The sequence below is a fragment of the Tachysurus fulvidraco genome, chromosome 22 (genome assembly GCF_022655615.1).
Source record: "Tachysurus fulvidraco isolate hzauxx_2018 chromosome 22, HZAU_PFXX_2.0, whole genome shotgun sequence".
NCBI lineage: Eukaryota > Metazoa > Chordata > Actinopteri > Siluriformes > Bagridae > Tachysurus > Tachysurus fulvidraco.
In genome coordinates, this window is record NC_062539.1 from 12036210 (window position 1) to 12052399 (window position 16190).

A 16190-nucleotide genomic window follows, 5' to 3' on the forward strand; every position below is an offset into this window, starting at 1 on the left:
CAGTGACACTGTCTCTAAACCATACAGCATGGCCGGTCTCACCACTGTCCTGTACACCTTCCCTTTGATTCTCACTGATATTTTCCTATCACACAGAACTCCTGACACCTTTCTCCACCCATTCCAACCTGGCTGCGCTCGTTTCTTTACCTCCTTCCGACTCTCTCCGTTACTCTGGACTGTTGACCCCAAGTACTTAAACTCCTGTACCTTCTTCACCTCTTCACCCTGTAACCTTACTGTTCCACTTCCCTCCCTTTCATTCACACACATGTACTCAGTCTTACTATGACCAACTTTCATTCCTCTTCTCTCCAGCGCAAACCTCCACCTCTCCAGGTTTTCCTCCACCTGCTTCCTGCTCTCACTACAGATCACAATGTCATCTGCAAACATCATTGTCCAAGGAGACTCCTGTCTGACCTCCTCTGACAACTGGTCCATCACTATAGCAAACAGGAAGGGGCTCAGAGCCGATCCCTGATGCAGTCCCACCTCCACTTTGAACTCCTCTGTCTGATCTACAGCACACCTCACCACTATCCTGCTCCTCTCATACATGTCCTGCACCACTCTAACATACTTCTCTGCTACTCCTGACTTCCTCATACAGTACCACAGCTCTTCTCTTGGCACCCTGTCATACGCTTTCTCCAAGTCTACAAACACACAGTGCAACTCCCTCTGACCATCCCTATACTTCTGCATCAATATTCTCAGAGCAAAAATTGCATCTGTTGTGCTCTTTTTGGGCATGAAGCCATACTGCTGCTCAGAAATTTCCACTACCTTCCTTAACCTAGCTTCCACTACTCTTTCCCACAGATTCATTGTATTACTCATCATCTTTATCCCCCTATAGTTGCTGCAACTCTGCACGTCACCCTTATTCATAAAGATCGGCACTAACACACTCCTTCTCCATTCCTCAGGCATCCTCTCACTCTAAAACCCTGTTGAACAAACTAGATAAAAATTCCACTGCTGCCTCTCCTAGACACTTCCAAGACTTCAACTCTTTTTTCCCTCTCATTTTCCTCATTCATCAGCTCCTCAAAGTATTCCTTCCATCTCCTCTGTACACTCTCCTCACTTGTGCACACCCTTCCATCTCTATCCTTAATAATTCTAACTTGCTGCACATCCTTCCCGATCGCTCTGCCTAGCTAACCTGTACAAGTCCTTCTCTCCTTCTCTAGTGTCTAACCTAGTGTACAACTCGTCTTATACCTTCTGCTTGGCCTTAGACACCTCCCTCTTCACTCTATGCTGTAACTCCTTGTATTCCTGTCTATTTTCTTCAGTCCTGTCCATGTCCCACTTCTTGGCTAATCTCTTCCTCTGGATACTATCCTGAACTTCCTCATTCCACCACCAAATCTCCTTATCTTCTTTCCTCCTTCCAGAGGACACACCTAGCACCTTTCTCCCTGTCTCCCTGATCACTTCTGCTGTAGTTTCCCAGTCATCTGGCACCACTACCTGACCATCCAGAGCCTGCATCAACTTCTGTCTAAATTCCTCCCAACATTCCTCCTTTTTCAGCTTCCACCACTTGGTTTTCTTCTCTTTCTTTGAGCTCTTCCTCTTACAGCCCATCAGGGTCATCCTACACACCACCATCCTATGCTGTCTGGCTACACTCTCTCCCACTACCACTTTACAGTCACTAATCTCTTTCAGCTCTTCTACATAGGATGTACTCTACCTGTGTTCTCCTACCTCCACTCTTGTAAGTCACTCTATGTTTCTCCCTCTTCTGAAAATAAGTGTTAACCACAACCATGTCCATCCTCTTAGCAAAGTCCACTACCATCTGTCCTTCAAGGTTCCTTTCCTTAACTCCAACCTACCCCACCACACCTACCCCATTTCTCTTACTATGAACACCATAATAAATCAGCTTGAATCCTGCTCCTATACTACGAGCCTTGCTACCCTTCCACCTGGTCTCCTGTACACACAGTATATCCACCTTCCTTTTCTCCATCATATCAGCCAGCTCTCTACCTTTCCCTGTCATAGTACCAACATTCAGAGTTCCTATTCTCAGTCCTACAATCTTACTTTTCCTCTTCTCCCTCTGTCTGTGCACTCTCCTCCCTCCTCTACTTCTTCGAAAAAACAGTAGCCCAATTTCCACCAGCGCCCTGTAGGTCAGCGGCACCGATGGCGGTCGTTGTTAACCCAGGCCTCGACCGATCAGGTATGAAATTCATACTGACGATTCGCATGGTTAAATTTGGCAATGTTTTAAGCCGGATGCCCTTCCTGACGCAACCCTCTCTATTTATCCGGGCTTGGGACCGGCACAGATGTCACTGGACTGTGACCCCCATGGCTAGATTACAGAAGATCCTGTAATAATTGTTGTTATTATTAATACTAATAAGAGCAAAGTGTTTCTCTTGGCAGACACCCCTTATCCAGATTGACAAATAAAATAATGCTTCAATATCTATATTAATAAAAACATTAACACTAGGTTACAGACTACCATCAACCTAAAACTGTTCAAGGTTTCTTTTTCAACTGTCCACACACAAACACATACACACACACACACACACACACACACACACACACACACACACACACACACACACACACACACACACACACACACACACACACACACACACACACACACGCACGCACACACACACACACAGTGTTAGTTGAGTCTTGGGTTCTGTGTATTTTACACACCTGCAGGTTAGTTAGTTTGAGTGTGGAGCCCTGAAACACCATCAGACGCTGTCTTTCTTCTCTGGTGATGTTCTGCCACGTTTTACTGCAGCTTCAGGTTTATTTACAGCGAGTGAAATGCAGCTCAGGTGATTGACTTGATTTATATCTTGAATATTTTACTTCTTTGCCATGAAAATGTTAGGAAAGTACACTTTAGGTCATTGTGAATCTCCATCCAATGAGTGTTGGAGCATGCATGTGAACGTTTTTCTCAGCACTCACATCAATAAATACCTGAGAAGCAGTTCCACTTCAACCATCAGCTTTCCTTTCTTCCCTTTTCTCTTCTAGTTCATCTTCTTCATCAGCTGTCCATATGTTGTTCCAGAACTGTATGAAATTTGTTAGGATGTTGTTTTTTGGCAAATTCTTTTGACAGATTTTGAGATTTACTGATGATCACATCTCATGGTAAAGCCTCTGTATTAAATCTGAGGAGGTCTTTGAAAATGTGAATCTTCATCATATGGCCAACTGTGAAGTGTTTTGTCTTCACCAGGGAAAGAATTCTTCTGTCCAATAACCACAGTAAAGAATGAACCAAATGGTTGATTTGGCCAGAGCCAGTGTTTTTACAGTCTCTCTGGGTTTATTGTGATATTTCAGATTAATGATGTCTTACTCAGATTAATGATGTCAACTCAACTCAGATTTTATCTGCTTAATGTAACCCTAATACTCCACAGATAATGATGATGATGATAATAATAATAATAATAATAATAATAATAATAATAATAATAATAATAATAATAATAATAATAATAATTGAATATTAGGTTCTAGGATTTTATTGATGTAGAGATTAAAGTAAATTCTGTGTGAAAGTGTGTGAAGAACAGATCTGTTCACAGATCTTTCCACTGTATGAAGCAGAACCAGAGCTGAGTTCAGACCTCAGGTAACATTGAGATATAAATAAACGTGACTCATCGACACCGCAACGCCACACAAATGTTATGACCATAAAGTCACACAGTGAGAAGAACTCACTCATTTACTGACTAAAATCAAATTAAATAATTAAATAAAAACACATGCTAGAATAAATTAAGGATTTTAAATTGAATGCCTTAATTAAGAAAAATAATTAAAAATATATATATATCAAAAATATTATTTATATTAACATTAACATGAATTCATATTTATATTAAAATTAAGTAATACAAATAATATTGTTAAATGAATTTATCAATACTGTGTTTAATATTTCAGAACTCTTGACACAGCAGACTTTGGTCTGAACTGTGTATCACTTTTCATTGCTTTGACACAAAAAGCTTCAGCTTTCGAAATTCATGAATTCTCTTCCACCTACATAAGGAAAATTATTGCTCTGTGGGATTCAGACAGGGAGAATAGGGTAAAAGAAATAACGACATCGTTCACTGGTGTGCTTAAAGCTGCTCTGTGACCCTAAATGATGAAATGATCAGCTGCTACGAGCCCACAAGATCACCAAGCTCCTCCAAAGGGCATATCAGTGACTGTGTGCTGCATGGAGCAGTTTGTGTAATAGCAGTGCACATGGTCACCGTTGTTCCTTATGGCTTGAAACATCAACTGTTTCTCTTCAAATTACTGCCTAAATCCAGCTTTAAAAAAGCTTTCTTCATGGCAATAAGCTACATAAAGCTCTAATATATGAAAAAAAAACACACAAAACAACAATTAACTAACAGCAATACAAAGGTTCTCATGATGACAACAGTTTAGTGTAAAAACCCTCAGGATAACCTGAAAACCCACAGGATAAACCTTCAGGATAATGGCGTAAATTATATAGTATAAGTGTGTTTTGAAATAAACTCTCAGAAGTGTTTTGTGCGTGAATCCTGTACTGAGAAGAAAGTAGAGAACTTACACACGTATACACTCAGTGTGAAGCTCAGATGTTTAAAATCTTACCGAGACATAAATGAAGTGAAGCTGAGTGAAAACCAGTGTTTTGTGAATGTGTCAGCTAGTCACTTCAGTGATGATTTCAACAACCACAATTAAAATTAAATAAAATAAACACACTGAGATGTGTGTGATGTGCTGTAGATGTATTATAGTGTCTTAAGTTCTGTTTTATAAACATCAGCAACTGAGTGTCTGTGTGTATATTTAAGTATATGTGTGTGTGTGTGTGTGTGTGTGTGTGTGTATATATATATATATATATATATATATATATATATATATATATATATATATATATATATATATATATATATGACTGTGTGTGTGTGTGTGTGTGTGTGTGTGTGTGTGTGTGTGTGTGTGTGTGTGTGTGTGTGTGTGCGCGCGCGTGCGTGCGTGTGTGTGACTCACCTGCATGGAACACATTCTCCTTCAGTGTAATAACACAGAGAAATCACCGCTCTCCTCGGGCAGTCTGACCTCCAGATGACCTTCTAATGAAAACCTAACAGTGTGAGAGCGAGACAGAGGCAGTTAGACAGGGACCCCCCCAGACTCCCCTCTAGTCACAATCTCCCCTGTGCCCCACCCACCCCCAAACCTCAACCCTTTCCCTTTTCCCAGGCTGTTGTTATATACAGGCAGAGTTCAGGGTTAAGTTCATCCTGTAAATCAGGTCATGGTGATCCAGAATGAACTCTCCTCCTGGTACATGAGGTTAACACACACACACACACACACACACACACACACACACACACACACACACACACACACACACACACAGATTAGAAGAAACTGTTACTGACCCAAGGACTAGGGACATCTTGGCTTCTGCCCAGAGTGAGAGTGAGATAAATGGAGAGTGAGACAGTATGTGAGAGTGAGTCAGTGTGTGAGAGTGAGACAGTATGTGAGAGTGAGTCAGATGGAGAGTGAGACAGTATGTGAGAGTGAGACAGTATGTGAGAGTTAAACAGTATGTGAGAGTGAGTCAGTGTGTGAGAGTGAGACAAATGGTAAGAGTGAAAGGATATGTGAGACAGTATGTAAGAGTGAGTCAGATGGTGAGTGAGAAAGTATGTGAGAGTGAGACAAATAGTAAAAGTGAGACAGTATGTGTGACTGAAAGTGAGAGTGAGACAGTATGTGAGACAGATATTACACTGAATTGGTTCCCAATGTTGTTGCTGTGTTTGGAGCTCAGTAGCGACAGTGAACCAGGAAGTGGTGCTAATTATGGTTCTGATCTTTAACATGGGGTGGAGTCATGGGAGTTGGAGTAGAGCAGAGGACACTGGGGTAGTAAAGAGTATTATGATTTTGGAGGTAGTAATGTGGAACTCCATTCCTTTTATCTGTGTCAGTGTTCAGCTGCTTCACCTCTTAGCTTCTTTACTTTTCAGATGCTTGAACTTTTCACTTCTCATCTCTCCTCTTTCACATCTAATTTTAACCACCACTTTTTTACAGACTTTTAACCCCCCGACCCCCCCCCCCCACACACACACAGTTTTAATCACGTGACTATTCAAATTTTAGCCTCTTACTTTTCTTCTTCTTCACAGTCGCACCTTTCACTCTGTCACTTTGTATTTATTTATATTAGCAGTTTAGCTCTTTCTGTTTCTGACATTAATCCTCACTTTCTTACATTCAAACTTGTTTTGTTCCTTTGTTACTTTTAGCCTTTTCACTTTTTAGCTTTTCACTCTGTGCTCTTCTTTCCATATCCATGTGCCAAACACCTGCCAATGGTCATGAGTGTCTCTGTGTGTGTCTGTGTGTGTCACAGGTCGGATTCAGTTCCTGACACTCGTTTTGTCCTCTGTGTCTCTGGAGGACGTTTTGCTTGTCACATGTCTTTCAGCAGTTAAATCGCCTCCAGGTGTTTCCATAGTTAGAGCAATTGGAGCGCAGCCGTGTGACTGAGCGTTAAATCACACCAAGTAGGCTTCATTTCTGCCCCTGCCCCTCTCGCCACACACCTTCTCCTGAGAGAAGGACTGAATCTTAAACAGAACTCAGTTATAAACTCTGAGTGAAACACAGCTTTTATTTGCAGTGCGTTTATCATTAATAATATGTTAAGAATACCATTATTACACTTTATTACTGTATATAAAAAATAGCATTATCTTAGTTTAGATAATAGATGATGTCCTTTAACTTCAGCAGCTTTTATTAAGCAGCTACAGAACAGTTGCTGCTCGTGTAACGCCTTTTAATCTACACACACACACACACACACACAAACACAAATACATACACACACTGCCTTCAGAGTCAGCATTAATCAAAGAACACATGACGAAATCTCGCTGTGAAATTCATCATCTCCCGTACACTCAGTTTTGCTCACTGACCTTCATCTGAACTGATTTATAACACAGCCATGTTTCGGGGAGCGACTGATAAATCCAGCAAAATAGACAAATGAACAGCAGTGTGTTCACAAGGGTCCAGTTTGTAAACTTCTATGTAAACACACGCCTCTGACAATCTTTATTTACCTGAAAGTTTTAAAATGTATTCTTAAAGCCATTCAAATTTACACAAGCAAGTTAATGTCCAAATGTTTGTAAACTTATTAGCTCAGATTCATAAACTATGACTGTGTGGGGAAACTTTGACTGTCCTCATTTTTTTCGACTCATTTTTCTTCGTGTCATGGTCGAACAGCAGAAACTCTTTAAGCTCTTACAGGTTTTGTGTGGAATAATGACCCAGGTGCATTGTGGGTATCTGTAACCTGATGCAGCTTGTGAGCATCACAACACTTACAAAAGCAAATCACTGGTTCTGTTGACTCACGATGACGAATGATGTCCATTAGGGATGAGCAGTGTTTGTCCTGAGAGCTGCGTGCTAGCCCTAATGCTAAACACCGGAGACTCACACTGAACACAGATGGGCGTTTGTGTCTCCTTCTGTACACACTGCCATCTGGAGAAGAGCAGCCAGGTCATGAGCTGGGGTTGTTAAGTATCAGTAAAAGTAAAACGTTAGATAAGAAACAGAACATTGTGTTCACAATTAATGTAGCATAGCACTATTCATTCACAACATTCTAAGAGAAGTACGATATCATACACTGTCTCACTCTCATCGTTAATTAAACTCTGAACTCATTTTTGATTCAGAGGCTATAGATTTGTCTCTTTGGGTCTATTTTAAACAGAAACTTGAATTGTTTAACACTGAATACTGGGGGTGGGGCTACATATTACCTCAGGTTGTGATGTCACTATAGACCATTTCTATAAATATTCATGTGAGTAGGAAGGGACATCACTGTTCCTAGGATTATAGGATTATATTTACTTAAATAAAGTTATTCAAACCCAGTACCAGCACGTGTTTTTTTGTCATAAACAGGTGAACAGTGAGCCGAGTAACGCCATCTTTCTTCCCAAAAGAAAATAAATGAGCAGCAGTGAGAAATCCACATCAGGACAGCAAGGGCAAATGAATTACAGCTTCCAGGTGTGTAGCTATCTAACAGTACAGGAACTCTCTGTTCATGGAGTTTATTTACGATTACAACAACGTGAAACTATTTCATTCTTTCCAGGTGAAGAGCTACAAAGCTGCGCTGCATTGCTGTTCCTCCAGTTCAGCAGGATGGAGTTGTGATCTTCAGGAGCTTCACAATATAGTCTGACATGAAGGACAAATTTTATAGAATTTTGTGCTAAGATTCTTTCCTACAGTTTAATCATTGTAAAAGTCAACAGGAGTCTCAATGTTTGACTTGCAGCAGTTGTACAGCAAAAATCACAGAATCCATCCACATTATAGGAGTAAATATTCCACATCTGAAATCATCCACACTTTCAGCATCTCTCTGATACACAACACAGTAGTGAAAAAAGCTGTCTTCTCACATTCTTATGTAAAAGAAAATAATTGTTAATTTCTTTATATTTATTGTTTGCTTGCTTCTCTGGAGAAATTTGAACCTTCCTATTTAAAAGTGTCTCCATCAGTCAGCGGCACATGCAGTAAATTTGTTAGTGTTTTTTCAGTGAAAATGTCTATAAGCTATATGGCTGAAAATCCAGGCATATCTGATATGTTAATTATTATAGGACACTGAACTGTAGAAGTTCCTGAGTGCTGAATGGCTAGTTAATTTAGCTAATGCTAATGATGAACATATGTCAGTTGTCATGGAAATGCTGAAATAAATAAGGTTGTACATCAAGACTCTGATACTGAAATCACACTGAGCAAGTTTACTACAGATTCACTAAACAGCAAGCCAATGTTCGATAAAACATTGATATTTATTGCTCGTGGAAGTTTTTAATGAAGATGAAGATGTAGGAACATATGTTTTGCCATTTTTATCATTCATGAAGTAATTAAAACAAAACAAACAGTAAATACTGAACCAGAAATGATCATTTTATTGCCCTGAAAGAAAAGGGTTGAAATGAATGAATGGAAATAGTCCATAACCACTTGAGCCACCACAGTTTCTACTAATTAATTTCAATTCTGTAATAGACAGAGTGATGCGTCATTTGACAAAAATGGTTTCAGAAATAATTTTTCAGCAAGCTGGAATTCACAGGATTTAAAAGTTTAACTGTGTTGGAGGTGAGAAATATGCTTTTCCATGTTTCTTGTAACACACCAAGCCTCCATGTCGCTAAAAAAGGCTTTGCTAAATATGCTAACATGTAGTTATGTCTAAAAGTGAGCGGTGTATTTGCGTGGGCTTTATTGCAGGAGATCACTCAAAGCATGGAACGAGACAGAAGCAAAGCGACGTTAATGACAGGCTGAGGTCAGAGACACTGTCATCCAGAGCACACACTTCAACAACACCGCCATCGTTAGCTTTCTTCTCCACTCTGATCACCAATTAGAGAAAAACAGACCTCGTCATTCTGTCTGAGAAAACTCTTAGGCGAGGCTTGTTGTGGTGAGTGTTTATGGTTTCTGTTATGTAAGAGACAATACAGAATGGAAAAGGACCGAAAGTTTTCCTGAATTATCCGACCGCACTATACAAGCTCGTGACCCTCGTTGTTCAACACTGTGCTGTGGTTAACGCTCTGAGACCAGCTCTGCTTCACTGACGTCAACCGCTCATGAAATCCTCACGACAGACTGAAATCTATCACAACATCCTGCTGGGTTCATTTATTTGAATTGTGTTGTGATGCTGTAGGTTTTATTTAAACATACATTCTTCCATTTGAGAATTACTCAAAGTCATTAGGTACGATTATTGTTTAGTTCACCAAAAAAATAAATGCATGGACTGAAATCTTATATATACAATTTTTTATTTGTCTTTTTTTTTGACAGGAGCGTCAGTAGCTCCAGTCTGTTACCTGTTTAAGCCTGTATGGAAATCTAAACTAAGTAAGAAATGATCAACACTGCTAATAAAGTGATTAAAAATGTGTGTAATCATAGAGAAGTTTTCTTAAGGAGATGTTTATATGGAAGGAGTCTCCAGTGTCAGTGCTATGTACCAGTCAGAGGTAAAGCTGGAATTTTTTGTTTTCCCACATCTTCAGGACAGAGGAGTTTACACTTTTGTGGAAACTACATTTGTGGTTTCTCAGTTGCATTTTTTTTCTCTTTTTAACTGGAAGCAAGAGAATAAAGAGAGGCTGCTGAGGGAACCATTGTTTATAGCTGATGTCCCATCAGCTATAAACAATAGTTCCATTCTCTTCCGGAAGTAACGACAGGAAGTACCATTTTTCACCAATTTTATGACAAATTTAACTTAATCTTAATCTATAATCTTACAAAAAATAAATATTATAATAAATATTAATGTATACACTGGAATTATTGGTAAGTTGCTAAGCGGAATAAAACACAGTGGCATGTGCTTTTAGAGGAAAATAATCAGTTTTATGGGAAACAGTAACTCTGCTTCATCACACCTCCACACTGTTGATTATTTTCCTTCAGTGTTACCAGAGTAAGTGTTTTATACTTTACTTCTCACTTCATGGTATTTAATCAGTAATAATCTTTTAACACTCTAACTAAATACACACTGCACCTGCCAATCCCATTTACCACACACACACACACACACACACACACACACACACACACACACACACACACACACACACACACACACACACACACACACACACACACACCGTGGGGTGTCACCCGAGGCACTGACGTACTGATGTGACCTTAAATACGGTTGTGTCCTCATTTAACCCTGCGACCTGCAGACCTAAGTCTCATGACCTGAACCACACACACACACCCACACACAAACACACACACACACACACACACACACACATGCCCACAGACACATGCCCACACACAGAATTCGTCAGAATTTAGCTTGCAGAGACCACACACATGAGGAGAGACCTCACACACCCGCACACTGAAATATTTGCTGATCCTAAAAGAGTGTGTGTGTGTGTGTGTGTGTGTGTGTGTGTGTGTGTGTGTGTGTGTGTGTGTGTGTGTGTGTGTGTGTGTATGTGTGTGTGTATGTGTGTGTGAGTGTGATCCCTATGTAACTCTTACACACAGTTAATAGAGATTTCAGTCAAAACATTTACTTGATTCGGGTCACTATGTGTTTATTACAACACATACTGTGAAATTTTCTCATCTCGCTTTTCATAAATAATTTACAAACTTGTTATATTTTGAAATCTGGATAGGTTTTTGGAGGCTGAGAGGGTGAATGTACAGCACCTCCTTCTGGACCCTGACCCAAAATGCTCTCAATACAGCTCTGATAATATGCGTATCAATTCAATTCAAACAGAAATTAATTCTAAATCATTTCTAATGTCCATGCCATGCCTTCAGACCTTAGGCCACGCCCCCGACCTGAATCTGATACTGTGCAGAGGAACAATCTGAATTCTTCATTGACACACTGAAGACACACAGCTCTAACACAAACATACACTGGTATTTTTCACTCTAAAGTCATTGCTGTGTTTCTGTAAAACAACAACACACTGAGTGGCTAATCAATGACCACAACATCTGGAACATTTCTGAGAAATCGGTCAAGGTCCTGCTATTTCACCATATCATTCCTCAATATAACACAGTGTGTATTTGTGTGTGTGTGTGTGTTGGCAGGGAGACTAGGGATGACACAGCAGAAGATCTGTTGGATATAAATCTCCCTCTCAGATGTGAATGTCAGACTGTTTTACTGATTGATAAATGTGTCTTTCACCAGGCTGAAATAAAGACATGCTCATTTTAAAATAGAACATTACAAAATCATTACAACATTACACAAAGCATTAGTGAAAGACAATAAGAGAATATCATCCGGCTCACTGATCATGTCACAGAGGGCGTTACAGGGGTTATGCCTAAAAATCGACCAAAATCAATGAAAGACTAAATGTAACAGATGGAATTTTCGTACTTGTCTGCTATGCTTAGTGTAGACCTGAGGGGCATAAGAGGTTTTGACATATACAATCCCTACCTAATAATAAGCAAAACCCATATTTAATTATACATTATAAATTACAAACCAAAGCAACATAAAGTATCGCCATTAGAACAACCATTAGAAGGAATTATTTATGACATCATAATATGTCAAACATGATTCTCACACTTAAGTGCACTTAAAGGTCAGGAAGTGTAGTGTGATATTACCTAAAATAGACATTACAACCATACAAAGACCTGTAAACATAGCGATGACCTTTGACCCTGCATTACATATTGGTTGTAGTTTAATATCACTGTCACAAAGCCTCATGGCGCTGCAGAATTTCTCTCTTAATCCCTCGAGTGCATCGACCTTTCTGTCAGACACAATGAGATACAGCCAACATGTTTTAAAAGATTTTCTGAAATTGTTGACCTTTTAGCATTTGGGGCTGAAATTCTTTGCGAGTCACTTGTACTTGTAAATTGTACTTCAACTATGAGGAAAACTCGTTTGTATTTGCTGTTGGACTGAGATGTCTGGACTGGACTTTAAGGTGTAAAACACATCTGCTCCATCTGGAACGTTAGAAAGAACTAAAAAATTTGTATTTTCTGCAAAAAAGCACGAAAACCTGCTGTTCTCTTTCTGATCTGTGTTTTAATGTCTGCATGGTTCAAATCTGCTTTGATTTCACACTTTGAATCTAATCAAACTGAATCAAAAATCGATAAAGGCCATAAGAATTATTATTATAAGTTCTTGGTTATATACCATTCCTGTTTTTATTGGAACTTTAAGCCTGGAATTTTAACTACAAACTTTATCAGGAAGTTGAACTAGGAACTTTAACCCCAGAACTTTAACCACAAATTTTTGTTGTGGTACAACCTTTGTTAACAAACAAACAAAATTTGGAACCTTAACCCTGGAACTCTAACCCCAGAATTTTTACTGGGAACTTTAACCCTAGGAATGAACATGAAAAAAATGTAGTTTCAGAATTATTCTGTTACATGTATATTAATGTGCTTTTTTAATTGTCTGGAATCTTTATAAATGTCTTTGTTTTTAGTGACATGCTATGAGCATTTAGATTTGGCTTAATACTTGTTCGTCTGATGTTTGTCCTGTTTTTGTTTCTCATGATGCAGAGAAATTAAAATGTGTGGCTAAAATGTTTTATGGTGATGTAAAAATGGTAACCAGGCTTTACTTTAGAGTTTTGGCTTTGATCACCAAAGAAACTCTACAATTCAGGCCTTGAGTTTCCTCTTGCACTTTGTTTAAACTGAACCCCACCCAGTGGAAAGGAACCAGGAACCTTGAAACTAAGCATCACCCTGATTCACTGTGAAGAATGGAGCGGACATAAACAAACACAGAGATGCCATCTTTAAAAAATAGTATGATATTTTTATGGCTTATAAATGGAGCAATGATGAAACTACAGTGCAGATTTGGTTCTTATTCTTTGGATCTATTGGCCAATTTGACAACGATAAAAAAAAATCTTTGGATTAGATTCAATTCCATTTGTGGTATTGTTTTCTGTCATTTGGAGCACAGTTCATGCTGTTCACCCAAAAGAAGCATATAAATTACAGCCAGTGCAAAACAGCAAACATCACTTGGTCGTGGTCACACGGCCAAAATCTATTCAAAAGTGAAAGCAGTAATTAGAGTATTACTCATCCTGGATTTAGATTAAATGACAGGTTTGTCTGTGGAGATGTGAGAAAGTTCCTGCTGGATTTACAGTAAGAGTGAAACAGAAGGTTAAGCTCTTTATAACTTACTGTCATGTTTCACATCAACATTTAACCAAAGAACTTTGCTTTCCGGCTTTTATCAATGTGTGACCTCTGGACTGTGTGTATGTGTGTATGTATGTGTAAGTGTGAGCATGTGCGTGTGTGAGTGAGTGTGTGTGTGTGTGTGTGTAAGTATGTGTGTGTATGTGTGTGTATGTAAGTATATGTGTGTGTATGTGTGTGTGTGTAAGAGTGTGTGTGTGTGTATATGTAAGTATGTGTGTGTGTGTGTGTGTGTGTGTGTGTGTGTGTGTGTGTGTGTGTGTGTGTGTGTGTGTGCGTGTATATGTAAGTATGTGTGTGTGTGTGTGTGTGTGTGTGTGTGTGTGTGCGTGTATATGTAAGTATGTGTGTGTGTGTGTGTGTGTGTGTGTGTGTGTGTGTGTGTGTGTGTGTGTGTGTGTGTGTGTGTGTGTGTGTGTGTGTGTGAGTGTGTGTGAGTGTGTGTGTGTATGCATGTTCAGGTTTCCAGTCAGCAGCTCTGTGAGTGTGTTGGTGGAAAAGTGGCATTGACTTTGACCTCGTTACAGCTGACTCTGTGGCCCAGGGCCAGATCTGGAGGATTTAATCTGCTGTACCGTGTAAGCCGTCATGTACGCACCTCGGCTCAGCTCCAAGAGCAAACATATCTCCACATATCTCGTTAATGAAAATACTTTAATCCTTTCTACAAACACACAACATACTAAAGATGTGGGAGTGTGTTATTAATTTGCAAAATGTGTAAAGACAATAAGACATCACACAGGAATGAGGTGAAGTCCAAATCATCGCTCAGTGTGAACTCAAACAAATGTGAAAATAAAAGAAAATATATTAGATAATTATATACAGATGTTCTGGTTGTACAATTAGGATAAAACTAATTCAGAACACTTCTACTACTTAGTATAATGTTTATATAGCATGCAAGATACACACAAAAGTATCTTAAAATAATACTGTTAGTTTTAGTATACCGTTAAGTGTTTATGTGTGTGTGTGTGTGTGTGTGTGTGTGTGTGTGTGTGTGTGTGTGTGTGTGTGTGTGTGTGTGTGTGTGTGTGTGTGTGTGTGTGTGTGTGTGTGTTCTCGTGTGTGTTTTGTGTGTGTGTGTGTGTGTGTGTGTTACTGACTGACTGTTGACACTACACTACACTGATATATATAAGGAAATTCCAAAATATATTTATGATTTGTTAGTTGATTGGTTAGTTAATTGATGTTCCCCTTGAACCAAAACTGTGCATATTCCATATATACCCAATAAATTTGGTCGTAAATGCAAGAAAACATAAACTAATAGACTTTAGTTTGCTACAGGCCAAACGTGTCATTGCATTCAAGTGGAAATACCCTCTTCTAATTAATGGATCAAGGAAATGTCCTCAAACCTTGACATCAGAATAACTTGGGAAGTTATTATTGTATTATCAAAATATTATCTCATTAAAGTGTATTTTTATGTAATCTATTTTTTTTATTATTTATTTTATGTTCCAATTGTAATTGTTCATTTTGATATTTAATTTCTTAGAGGGTGTTTTTTTTTTTTTTTTTGTCTTGATGTGGAAAAAAATAATAAAAATAGTTAAAAAAAAAAAAAAAAAAGGCAGATCAGCTGAACTCGAGTACAGATAATGCAGCTGATTTTGGAGATAAACAGTGAATATTGTGATGACGTGAGCTTATATCTGATCATCGCCCTCTACAGGTGAGTAATTACTCTGACTGTCATCTGAAAGTCTTAATGAATTTATGGAGCTGTTTATCAGGGATTACATAATAACTCAGAGCTACAGTTAATCATACGATACTCATCTACAGCTCTGATGTAATAATCACCAATAATCTCTCCATTCATCTGAGTGTTTCTAATGAGTGAGAATTATTTACAGATGTACAGATTTCTGATAGCAGCAAACACTTCCCTCTGCTGGTCACAGAGAAAAAAATAAAAAGCTCTATTTATTGTTTGTAAAATTAAACATGGCCAAAAATATTGACTTTGTTGTGATAGTAAGTTGGGTTGCTGTTTCTTTGACCATTCACTTTATTTTACTTCCTCCCTTCACATCGTCCATCACCGCCGTACCTGCTGTCTGAGTAACATCTAATCTCTTTTCTCCTGTAAACAGCAAGAATGCATTAACCCCAGGAAACAGATCCAGGCAGCTGCTTGGCTGTTTTCCACTCTGATATCTACTCTGATTTCTATTTCATTTCCATAATCACTGGTGCTCATCGAGGCTGATCGTGTGTGACGATAATCTGTGCTTTGGGGTCGGTGTTTCTTTTCCTGATAGATATGTGTCTAT

At 38.9% G+C, this 16190-nt stretch overlaps 1 long non-coding RNA gene across 1 annotated transcript in view; it reads left to right on the forward strand.

Annotated features, from left to right (window-relative positions):
- LOC113637326 overlaps nt 1–10041 on the forward strand; it is a 12986-nt gene extending 2945 nt beyond the window's left edge. The window contains exons 2-3 of the long non-coding RNA XR_003439341.2: nt 8038–8145; nt 8234–10041. This is a non-coding gene — a long non-coding RNA (uncharacterized LOC113637326). The remainder of the gene's footprint in view (nt 1–8037; nt 8146–8233) is intronic.
- Nucleotides 10042–16190: the final 6149 nt, after the last annotated feature.